The following is a 13,503-nucleotide window of genomic DNA, read 5'->3' on the forward strand; positions in this document are numbered from 1 at the left end:
AAATTGTCATATTCTTAATTTATGTTGGAAATGGACTCAAGAGATCAGGACTATAGTGACTTAAAATACTCTAATTCATGTACTTCCTCATGCAGCAGGGATTTCCACTTTTACTTATTTTAAGCTGTCACTCCCCAGGGCCCACTTGTTGGTGGTCCAACCCAATTGCTTTCCTTTTCTCTATCAAGAGGTTACACTGTCTCAGCATTGGTTGTCTTTCTTTATCAGGTGATCTTTCAAATAGGGATTTATAAATCATTCTTTCACTATATTTTCTAGTGTTACAATCTTTTCAGTCCCTGAAGTCATTTTCATTAACCACTCAATAGTAAGTACACTACTGCCCCTACCCTCTCTTTCATCGGTCTGCTAAAAAGTCAAACATAGTACCTTCAGGATCTAAGCTACTTTGCTTCTCTCTACAATATGCCATCCCTGAAATTCCCTCTTTAAAACTTTAACAACTTCTGAGTAGATTTTCTTACCATTTGGGTAAGAAGTGAGTAAGAAGTAAGAGTGCCTCAGCATTCTACATGACGCCTACTGTATTTGTCTATATGAATTCTAATAGTTAATAGCATGAACTCTGTAAAGGAATATTCTGAAGAATCAACTGAAAGAAGAAACAAGGTAATTCACTCTTTAAGAACAGATCTATGAACAGTTGTTTAGATTAGATATCATATCTATACTTGAGATGCAATCTCACATCTTTTTCTGACTGCTATTCCTGGTTAGTTCAATGCAAAGCACAGTACACGTTCGCCTTCTCAACAATCTAAATACTTCTTTCTTGTGAAAAGTAACATTACAAGAAAAAATACTAACTTGAAGATTAAAGAATACAGTACTGCTGTTTTCAAACAATATTGCTGTTTTCAAAACCATCATAAATTCACCATGCCAGCATTTCACACCACCACCACTTTCCCTGGGAATCTTCCAATTATGGTTCTTGGTTTTTTTTTTGTTTTGTTTTTTGTTTTTTTTTCCCCCACAGATAACTTTCTTTGTGATCCACTCATGAGCCATTCTACCAACGAGTGCTTTCTTTTATCATCCCAGACAAACCTGGGTTTAGTTCACTGCTGGTCTTAGTTCGTCTTGCTCGTTATATACCGTATCACTGACTTCTTCCAAGAGCCAAGAGTCCTGACTCAAGACAATACTAGGATCCAACGAACCTTACTGCCGCTTTTAATCTTTTATATTGTTTTTATTGTCAGTTTCATCTATAATGTATGCTCAAGAGAAAAATCCAGACAACTCTGAGATTTTGCCTGCTCTGGGCAATAGGGTTTCAACAAATGCACACTAACAGAAACTGCCAATGCACTCTTGTAAGCCAATATAAATTCAATTAAAAAAAAATCATAAAAATGTTACCAGTGAATTTTCCCTGTATTTAACTGCCGGGTAGGATTGATATTAGAGGTTTTTTTACTTATTCACTTTTTAAAGAAGCTTTGATATTCCTATAGAGGACTGTCTTCTGAAGAGAGAAGGTATATGAACTAACCACAACGCAATCAATGAAGTGAAGACCTATTCTAAAATATGAGACACTTCTGTTCTCTTATGGTTCTGCAAATGACTCCATGACTTTGATTGACAGCTAGTAAGCGACTTCAAGTGTTGATCCAACATGGGCAGATGAACCACTCAACACCTTTTATGATTATTAGTAAATAATTTCTTCACTGTGTATACCTCATTTTTTGTATCTACCAAATAGTTATGTCTTCCTGTATCAAAAGGAGCAGCCACTTAACTTCAGAAAAGAACTGTATGAAAGCACTGAAATGCAAAGTATATAATTCGTAATAATAAAATACATTAGGAGTTTAGTTTCTGAATACATTTACTTTAAAAGGCAACTCTACCCCACTACTTGTAACTGAAATAAAGAACACTCCATAACCACAACACTGATTTCATAACTGAGCTGATTCATTAAAATCCTGATAGTATGTAATGAAATACACCTAGAGTAACCATAATACTAATGTGCTGCAAAGACTAGTCAGTTTTTTGCAAGAATAATGTACCCTGGCTAGACAGACTTCAAGTCAATTGCCTATTACACACTGTTTAAAAAAAAAAAAAAAAGTATGGCTTGTAGTAGCATCAAGTGTCTATTCAAATGCAAAAAGTTAATCGACTCCATATGTATTGGCCTAATGACTGATTAAACAACTAATCACAGAAGTCTTAATTAAAATCATTTTTCTGTACAGAAGATGTAGGGAGGAAGGCATTCATTAATGTGTTACAGTGTATGCCAGATTCCATTTGCGCCATTTACTAACAGCCATCAAATGAGTAATTATGCACAAGGTCATTCTATAAACTTTCTTCATACATCATCAACCTGATTGGATTAGGCCTTGGTGCTTGACTAGGTTCTGCATGTGACTGCCTTTTTGCCTATCACAAAACAGGTAATTAATATTGCTCAGAATAAGCAATAGAAAACGTTGACATTTCCTCTTCCATCTTCCCAACAGCCAATCCAGCTAAAAGATTCATATAGGACTTTCATGTGTTGTTTTTGGATAAAGTTCTTTGGCTCACAATAACAAGTCAAGCCCATTCTCAGCAGCAAACAATCTAATATTCTTCAAGAACTGACACTGATCTCTCTCATGTTTTGAAATGCTGTAACATGCAAGGAATTTTTCTGCACAAGTCAAATGAACAGGCTATTAAAAAAAAGAATAATTTTAAAAAACAGTATAAAATTAAAAGATGATTTTTAGTTTTATTGGCCAGTCACTTGACTGCCCTGATGCCTAGTGTCCTTTGCTATGGAAAACCAACAAGTTGCTTCTGACTCAACAGCTGAGTCCAATCTATTTAAAACAATATATTAAAATAAGTAGTGCAATAAAGACAGACATGTCTGGAGCATTAATTAAGCCTAATTTCCACTCTCACATAACTCATACCTAGGCTCTACGCTTTTTAATGAAACATGTTGCATATAAAACACTACAGCTGTGCCAATGAAAAGGAGGAGTCCAAAGTATAAATTGTAATAAAGAAATATATCATTTGCTCTGACTGCTGTACCAAGATTTCTTGCAAATCTTATCTGCATCCACAGTAAAAGTCTGCCATATCACTAACTACAGTTATTCTGAATATCACAACTGACAAGAAAATATGTTGTGTAGAAGAGAAAGGTTTGGATAAAAACTAATGCAAAGCGAAGTTCATCTTAAGGAAACAAAAAAGTTGGGTACAGTCATGTCACTACCATCACAAAGCGTCCAATGCTGCACGAATTACTTCCCTTCAGCACTACTCATGAATTACAGCTGCACAATTGGGCCCCAAGCAAGTCCCAGTTCTTCCAAAATAAGTATATCAATCATCTTTTAATTCTGAGTTTTAAATTTCTTCTCAAACTAAAGTTGCTTCTGTCTTTCTAAAGAGAAGTATTCTGACCAACAACCCTGGTAGATAGAATCCTTCTATGACAGTATAATGTGTTGCTTTACAGCATGCTCAGTTTGATCAAAAATAATGCTCAAAATATGGATGGAGAAGCTACAGGGACAAAAAAAATTGAAAAGAATCTGTCTTGACTATTTAATTTACAATTATACTTTCGCTATGATTAAATGTTATCCTGTCTAAACCTTTCAAAGTCATGCAAGTCAGAGGAAAAATGCATGTGAAGAATTAAAGCCTCAGCCTTTTGATAAATGTATCTACATCAGCTAGCTTCATCCAAATCTCAAAAAAATAGAAATTTAGTTTGAATTAATTAGAATGCAAAATGTAGTCAAACTTCACCCAGCTGACTATATTACTGAAGAAAATAAAAATGTTATAACAAATGCAGGCTTCTCATGAATGCCAGTATCACATAAGAAAGAAGTTCATTTTACTAATAAACAAAGGGAATGGAATTGACTGTTTGACAGATTTAGATTTAGCTATTCTGTAAATGTTATTGAATGTTAAGGTGTCTCAAAGACTAAAACCGTGACTCAGACTCAAAAATGCGTCGTTTTCTGGGCTTAAAGAGAGTCCGAGTTTAAAATAACAACATCAAACAAACCAAAATAAATAATATTCATAAATCACAATATATCTTTCAAAACTTGAAAGTGTTTTTATGGAATAATTCAGCACAATCTGCACTGCTCTGCTAATGCAAATGAAAACTATTGTACAGCTACCTAAATTACAGGGTGGTGTGCCATTCTTGATCTTCACAGAAATGTAGGCGTTCCTGTTTCAATCATTTCTTTTGTCTGAAATACACCAGATAATGGAGTGGCTGCCATTGTGGGTAGAGATTGATTTTTAGGTAAAGCTAATAAATGACTTCATGACTTACTGTAGGTTGAAGGAATTACTAGACAGTAGTGAAGATCAATGTGCGAGACAGTTGGAGTTACACAGAGTGACCTAATTGTCTGAAACTTCAGCACTGTCTTTTTTATGCATACATTGATTATATGGGTTATTCATTGTCTTTGGTAGCCTAAAAAAAATTAAATCAAAGTAATGCATGTTGCCCTTTCCAGCACACAAACACACGCCCCTGCCATTACACTAAACAAGTACAACTATAGCTTGACTGAAAGACCACCTTCTCTCTTTTTTTAAAATAAGATTTGAAAAATAGTTTTATTTCTTCAAAGCTTAAAAAGAATTAAACTTGTCTCCTGCCCGGAGACACAGATCACAGAAGAAAGCAAGCTTCTAACGTAAAGGTACTGCCTAGGTAAACTCCTAGGTCTAGGAATCTGGGCATCTGCAACTCACAAGGCCACTTAACAGGAACAGAACAGCTTCACACTAAGCCTCAAGCTTAGAAAAGAAATACAGTCTACATTAAATTCCTGCTCATGTTGCAAAAATGAGGCAGACAGTTGTTGCCTGTGGTAAATAAAGTATTTTTGAAAGTGCTATAAATAATTAGGTACCTAAAATTGCTTTTGTTAGCCAACATACATTGCCCTGTCCACTGCGAGATCAACATGACTTCTCACACTGGTTAAAGATGACAAACCATCTTATTCACTACAGAAGCTACTGCAAATCATAATGGGACCAACTCTGATTAGACACTGAAGTCACTATGCCTACTCAGGTCATTAAGAGTAATTTCCGTTGTAATTATTCTATGCTTTGCTATTATTTGAAGAAAATGCTAGAGAATTACTCATCACGGCAGATTTCGTCAAGTCAGTATTTTAAAAAGCTTGTAGACTTTTATACAGCAAATCAATTAAGAAACAGGAAAACTTTCAGTAAGCAGGTTAGAGTAATTGTCACTTTGCACTACAACCTAAATAATGAAAAAGGTCAATATTATACCTTTCTCTTACCGTTGACAACTCTGCCATCTGTTTCAGAAGATGTCTCCAAAGTCATTTTGTTGGTAAGAAATGCAAATTAGATATCCCCAATTCTTCTATTTGTTTCATACAGTGAGCATAATTTCTGCATGAACGTCCAACTGTGTTTCTATCCTCTTTGTGTCACAGAAACCTCATTTATCACTCATTCTTCCCCATATGAAAAGATCTATAATGAGGAGTCTTTCTGTCATTGCCCTGCTCCTCTGAGTCAGGAATTTTCATTTCCCTCTAATATTTGCTGCTTTAGCTGTGATTTTTGTTTACTGTTGTCTCATTGTACAGCCTTAATACAAGCACATCTGTGGCTGGATCATGGAAAAGACTATTGCCTTCGGAGCTGCACACGGATTAAATGGTTATGAGCAAGTCAAAAGCCTTGTTTCTATATTTTCAAAGGGTTTGAAATAAAAGGGAAGGTTTACTCACTGTACTCAAATAACAATTTACTCAGAATTAAGTATTTAAAATATTTTTTCAATTAATCATTTAGAATAACTATCACACTACTGAACATAAAGTAAGACTAGAAGTCTACTTGTACAGGCATTCTCTTCTAGAAAGCAATTTAAAAGGCATACAATTATCCAAAAACTAAACATGCATTTTTAATTCAGATCAAAGCAACAACAAAAATCTATTGCTTTTTAATTTGAGAAAACAGTGCTGCTCAAAACAAAGCACTTGTACTATTCTCTTCTTTTCAACACACGTACAAAATAATTTACATATGCTGAACCAAATTCGTCTTTGCTATGACTTCAGAATTCAGTTGCATTTAAGTACTGTTAGATGTCATGGTTTCTTTGCAAAAACCCAGTATCTCTGTAAATATCCCAGACATCTGAAGCTGATAACAGTTAAATGGATGATCATCAGAGCTGGGTCCCAGAATTTCAAATGTAAGCCTCCCAGTAAGACAAAGGAGATCAGCGACTTTTTCCAAGTTGGACTTCTCTGACTAGTGTATACTCCTTATCCTTCCCTAGAGCCGCAGGGTAAGTGGATTTAAAAGTTAGCCAAGACCTTGGTACTAAGCAAGTGAGGTCTACTCCACAAAAGACGTTACAGACTGCAGTTAGATTTCTGTTTTGCAGAGCTGGAGATTGATTTTCAGCACTAAAAATAATTTACACATTTTGTCCTGATTAATACTTTTTTCTATACTCTAGTATAGAAACTCAATGCAACTGTGGGTTGAAATAGTAAGGTATCTAAAAGAGGTCACAAAAGTTTTTACAAAATAAATCACAAGATGCTTTTTGCAGAATTATGCCTATGCAATCTGCAATTCGTATATAACTGTACCTCTAGAAGTTAAAAGTAATTGCTCTTCTCCTTTTAACCTGTAAGGGTACAGCTTTATGAGCTTTTCTTTTTGCATTAAAACATAATTACATTCATGATAATTTTATCAGGTTCTTGAATCGAGGAATTTGCCATTTGTCCATCTACTATTAAAGACACACGTTCAGCAACAAGAATTTTCATATTTCCATTTAATTAAAAGTATTTTGAGTCCTCTGGCATAATATGAAACTATAAAGTATATGTAAACTAAAATACCAATACCTGCTTGAAGCAATAATTATGAAAAACTGCAAGGTGACCCTTTTCTCTCAAGAAGAGAAATGCAACATTAATGCTGTTTATTAATTTATTTTCAATCAATGATAGTATAGAAAGAGCATGGCAATCATACATTGAAGATCTACAGTTGGAGTTCCCTTTTTGGTACATTAAGACCACAAAAGGTGGTAACATACTATTTTCTTTGCCTAAATCAATTCTAGATTTATAGTAAACTCAGACTAGCATATTTGTCCACAGAACAGGAAATTTCTTTGCTTAAATAAAATATAATCTATACGTCCCCACAGTCTTCAAATCACCCTTGCAAAACTTTACTTACCTACTAGAGCAGAAGAGCAGCCTTTCTCTTCTATGTAATTATTGTCTTTCTAACTGTGTATCTGAATTACTTGCAATCCCATTACAGACATTAATTTAAACACACTAAATCTAGTTTTAACTAGCAAGGTTATGTGTCATTAGCTAGAGTAACATGGAAGTCAGAGTAGATTGCAAAACTCAGCTGAAAAACTGGATAGTAAACCTAGTGGCAATTTTAGAGGTTTAGTGAAACTTCCTACACTTACTGCATTTGAAGGGGAAGGGGAGGAAGCCCTAGTAAAACAAGAAAAACCCTCAAAAAAAATCAGTCTCCAATTGAAGGGTTGTGCTCTTGCATGCACAAGCTCATGTTTTAAAGAAGTAAAAGATGTATTCACATAAAATAGGAAAAATAGTATTATAATTATGACAGTGGTCAACTAAGAAAAGATTGAATTTCCAAAAGAGCAACACCAATTTGCTATTATTTACTGCAAGGAGATACACACTGCTTTCAACAGAAAGCATTATCCAACTGAGCAGTAGGAATCCTGATTCACACATACCTGTTGTTTCCAATTGTCTTCTGTAAGACATCTCAGGTTTGTCAGCATATATCCTGCCACATGGCCTTTTGCCTCCTTTCTATAGGAAAGGAGAAAAAAAAAATACACAAAGATTATGTGAATATATATACATCTACACAAACACATATATATTTCTGTAGTGTTAAAGGAAAGTGCCAGAAATGCAGCTGTAATTTACAATATGCTAGTGTTTTCATTTACATACATAAGCTAAAATAACCACTACTGCAAAATACATCAACACTTGTATACGGTGGATTTTAATTTAAATACATGTTAAGGTTCTCTCATGACTTCCCATTACTTATTTCTGCAAACAAAATTGGGTCCTAGTCACTAACCTACCAGTTCAGGTTAGTGTATGGGATGCTCATAACATCTACAAGAGACAGAATACAAAACAGTTTTAAGAATTTGAAACAGCTTTCCTTGTCTAATTGGTACCTCTTACCTGCTCTTATATTTTACAGTTATTTACTTCATTCCCAGTAATGTTTTATCTTACCTACAGCAGAACTTTTGGAATGAGCATGTCATATCACTTCTCACTTTGAACAATAGTACCTAGGCTTTGCCCTTGAATTTTCCATTTATTTTGCTTTAAGTCTTCAATGATTTTCTAATTATTTTCTGGAATTTTTAAATGCCTAAACCATGCTTTATATATTTCAATGGGTTATAGCAACACACATACTGTAATTTATATCGAGTTTGATAATGCTGGAAGTTCTTCTTCTCCAGTATTCTTTAGGATCCGTCTGTATAGCACTCTTCAAAGCCTGAGAGATTAGGCTGGCAGCATTACACAAATTAAACTTTTTTACTCTCTTCATTCAAGTGGATGAGAACTGATGCTAACATGTATATTATTTGTCACAATGAACAGAGTGAACAATTAAATAATACTACAATTATTTATGATAATTTTATACCAACCTGCCTTGTAAGAACTCATAAATTTTGCAATTGAGTAACTTTTGATTACCTAAAGACCTATACTTTTGTCACTACTAGTTAATGGCAATAAACATTTGCAATTAAAAACAAACACAAACTGCAATTGCTTGGCCTCTCCACTTGTCTTACCTATAAGGAAATAACCATTTCTGACCAGAAGATATAGAAATAGTAAGAGATTTATCAGATTCTTTGGCAGGCCTATAGTCTACACTCAGACCTCTTCAGCCCCAAATATGTTTCCTATATATGGACCAAGGGATATACCCCTCATTTCATATCATTAGTATGCTAGCAGCATTACAGATTCTTTATTTTGGCTCTATGGCCAGCCCATAAATGCCTGAGCCAAGGAACACTCATTAGAAGCTACAGGGATGAGTGCCTTGGCTACGAGATGAATATACAAAGTATGCATCTTAATTAATCTTGTAATAACCTATATAAAGTTCACATCAACTGTGGCATCATGCAGAATTTCTTTTCCCAAAGTCTGGAATAAGAACATTTACAAGTCAGGTACCCCAGTAGAATTGCATTGAAAATTCAGTGGGCACTTAAGAAAACAAACAGAAGTCAAAGACAGAAGTTGTCTCAAAGACAACAGCAAACAGTACATCACCTCAAGGGTTTCAGTGAAACGGTGGTTGACAAAGCAGCTGAATGTTACCGTTTGCAAAGTTTCACTAGAGATAAACTCTGAATCTCCCTTTGCTCTGAAGTAATGTATCATTAATTATTTGCTTGTTTATATTAAAACTCTTTTGGGGAAAATAACTTCTACAAGTCTTGAAAAAACTTTATATGCCCTCCTGTGTTGCTGTTGACTAACACGGGCTCCTACAGGTGAGGGACCACTCTGCCAGCAAATGAAATCAGAACAGCAGAAATTAGCTTGGTATTACCAATTTCTAATTCCCAAGAAATAGTTATAGCACATCTCTGTGTGCCTGTCCATGTCTGTCTATGCATGCATGTACGCATGCATGTGTGTATCTATAAGAACATGATTTTTTTCAACGTCATTATTTTTGCGCCTAAGTTTATATAGATATTGATGAATTTTGCAAGCAGCCACCAGCAACGCTGACATGCAGAAAATACTCAGAGTTAATAGTCAAAGTGTCCATTTTTCAGGCAAATTAAAATGTTTTAATAAAATTATTTCCTTACTTTAGTTATTTCATCCAGAAGAAAGGGTATGTAATCAGCAGGGTGAGGTGCAAGCAAGATGATTCTGTAAGCAGCAGAGATGTGTTCCACCCTCTGTCTGGTTGAAAGACAAGAACTTCCACCCTCAAATACTATAAAGTGGTAACGTAGTGAAAAGAATATGAACAAGATGGTTCGCTCTATCACTAAGTTTACCACTTTAGTTAAGGTACTATACAAAAGTAAACAAGAATATATAATTTAGCACCATTATTCTTGCTAAAAAGTAATTAACTATAGGTCAGAGACTAACAAAGTTTGTGTGTGACCTGCAATGCATATTTTAATTGCCAGCAGGCTGTGAACAATTCCTTACAATAGGAATTTTCTTTTTGCCTCCTGCTCCTCCTCCCTCCCATCACTGTAGCCTATCCATTAAGTGGTCCATTGTGTACAAGACTTTCAAACTCCTACAGGAGGTACTGCAATAAGTAACTACAGATACGCTAGTTACAAGACATGAAGTTGTTAGTCTTTCACAACACTGCAAAATCTCCTCTCTATACTTACTGTCATACTGAGGGCCAACAATCCTCTCAGTAGACCTAGCTTTCAATTTACAACAAGATCATCTTTGTGAACTATTCTAGACTACAGAAATCAGAAAAGATTATATCTGACACTATCCTGAATGCATATGATGGAGCAAGTTAGAAGAAAGTGCTTTGTTTTATTTCATTACCATACTCTGAAATACAATTATGTACTGGAAATAAAAGCTAAGTTTCCTTTAAAAAGTGAAGTATATACATAAAGTAACAGCAATAGCAAATCAATAAATAAATGGATGTACAGAGAGGTTATACAACAATACTGGGAACACATCTAGTCATTAGGACTTCTGGATAAAGAAAAAAAATTGGTTCTCTTTCTTCCTCTTAAGCTGTTTTTCTCAGTATGAATTGGAGCTTCAATGGAACAACTCTACATTATGCTACTGGCTTCAGGCATTCTATGCCTTGTTTAGGAGAGGAGCAGGGCTATCATAGATTTTCTTTAACTAAACTTCTCCCTACATCTTTCAGAAAAATCAACATGCTTATTTATAGATTGGATCATTGCTGTTCCTGCAAAACCTGCAAGGCAGCTGTTTTGGCCAAGTTTTTAATAAGCAAAACCTTCAAAGAACATTTCAGAATGCAATTCAGGAGACAGGGGAATGACCTGATATATAATATCCCATCCTGGTAGGAACATTTTGCATAGGAAAGCAGTTGTTGGATAATTCAGGACAAAACAAAAAAAAATTAATATTTCTCTTAACTTCTGCGGGGTGAAATGTGAAAGACAGACAATATTCTAACTGTGATGCTTTATCCTAGCTAGAATATGTTAATTTTAACTTCTAATTGCAAGTGCTGCAGTTATCACCATAGTGCCTTAATTTTATCATTATATTACAAGATAAAAGTCTTCACTTCTGCAAGGACATTCTTTAAATAACACTCTTCTCTCCATTAGGTTTTGCTGTAGTAGCAGTATTTATGTTCTGGGCAATGAATGTGAACCATATTGGTCAGAGTAATTCCAGGTTCTTAATACACTAGTAGTTTCAGTAAGGATCCTGTGTCTCTAACAGTGGTACCACACAATTTCCAAGGAGTATTTAATTCTGAAAAGAAATCTTTGCTAGTGTACTATAAGAAGAAGGCTGGTATAACTGCCATTAGGGATAAGAAATCAATAAGTGATTCCATTCAATTCTTCTCCCCTTTCTCTCTCTCTGAAAGTGCAGTGAAGGAACATCAGTGACCCTTTAAGGAAGAAAAACGAAATGAAAGTTTCCAGATAAATGTGCAAATCTTTCCTGTTTGACATATGCCTTCACGAGGCTTGCCCCATGATGTATTTATTCTCACAGTGAATTTTGAGATAGTCTTCAGTTAACTAAAGACTATGATGGCTACAGACTCACATCTGAGTAAGCACTAAGAACACGGAACTACTGAATACAGATCCCAATTCATTGATATGAGCTTAAGCAAGTCATCTTACACTGTGGCAGAGGAAGTAACAGCATTCATCTGTCTCACTACTAATGGCAGGATTATTTAATCATCATTAAGTCTACAACAGTGAAGCGCTATAGCTGTTAGACCTACAGAAGACTTAAAAGTCACCTAAACCCTCTCTGATACTGCAGCAAATATACAGAATGGAAATAATTAAGTACACCTTTCCAAGGAGATATGTGAATCAACTCTGGTTTTTATTTATAAAGAATTCACTCACCTTTTCCTTAAAAAGTATCTTTTGCTTTTTTATACTGTTCCTCATCTGTTGCTCATTTTCTTATTTAACTCTCTATTAAATCTCAGTGGAACTCCTACATTTAGATAATCCCTTATTAAGAAATACTTCATGCCGAAAAAAATTCTAGACTTCAGCTGAAATAAGTGCAAAAAAAATCAGCTGTTCAAATAAAGGTGTTTAATCTTAATAGTTTTAAGCAGCCTGACAGGATTGCATGTGTTAGGCATTTGAGAAACCCTATGTCATTTATTTATACACATTTACAGACATATTTCTCTTGTCCCACATTACTGAATATGGCACAAAGTATTTAGAGAGCAGGTAGGGCAATTTATTAGTGTGTTAGTATTGTTCCAGACATATTAAAAACATACTAAACATACAACTACCTAATAAGGTTTACAAGCTCCAGTTTCACATGCTTTCAGCAAAGTGAAGCCAAATCACAGAATCTTTTTAAACATTCCTTTCATGCTAATTTTAATCACAATGACTATAACTTGATCAGCAAGATAAAGGTCACGCTGCCATCTTGGAGGGGTGAGTGCCAGCCAGATGACTACCTTCATAACCACCATTGAAGACAGAGCAACTTGACCTCTCTGGGAGTGAAGTGTCAATTATCTTTTTACAATCAACTCAATTACAGCACACTAATCACCTGTGTAGGACATTAAGCTAGCAGCTGTGAGGAGGCCAACAAAAGGAAGGAAAGTCAACAACTCCCAAAGAGCAACAAAGAAGTTACCCTACAATCGCAGACGTAATGTTTATTAACAGGACGCAAACAGTTATTAGGTGCTTATAGAAGACAAAGTTTTATCTTCTTCATTTAACTGAATTAAAAAAAAAAAATGCTATTGGTCCTAGGAGAAATAGATGCATCTCATCTAAAGGTGACCAGACACACTGCATTAGTCTTTAATGAGAGAGCCAATTCACCAAGAAGCTTTGTTCATTAAGGAAAAAAGGGAGGAAGGAAGAGCTGTTCAGCAGAAAGTTAAAAAAAAAAATAATTTATGTTAACTCAGGTTACACATAGGACCACTTTACTGTTGTATTAATCCCACAGAAGATGATTCAGTGCAATATTGTTACAGTAATGCATTGAGCAGAACATACATTAGTGTGGTCATTTCTCAAAGTAAATATACACTGTGATTTATGATTACATTGATGCTACTGCATAGCCCAGACTTGCAAAAGGTATGAGTGCATGTATA

The 13,503-nt window shown here is 34.9% G+C and overlaps 1 long non-coding RNA gene across 2 annotated transcripts in view; it reads right to left on the reverse strand.

Annotated features, from left to right (window-relative positions):
- The window catches only part of LOC134149975 (uncharacterized), a 138,902-nt gene that overhangs the window by 97,780 nt on the left and 27,619 nt on the right, over positions 1-13,503 (reverse strand). For both annotated transcript variants that reach the window (XR_009960555.1, XR_009960554.1), the window contains exon 7: positions 7,838-7,916. This is a non-coding gene — a long non-coding RNA (uncharacterized LOC134149975). The remainder of the gene's footprint in view (positions 1-7,837; positions 7,917-13,503) is intronic.

The sequence above is a fragment of the Rhea pennata genome, chromosome 22 (assembly GCF_028389875.1).
Source record: "Rhea pennata isolate bPtePen1 chromosome 22, bPtePen1.pri, whole genome shotgun sequence".
NCBI classification, from domain to species: Eukaryota; Metazoa; Chordata; class Aves; order Rheiformes; family Rheidae; genus Rhea; species Rhea pennata.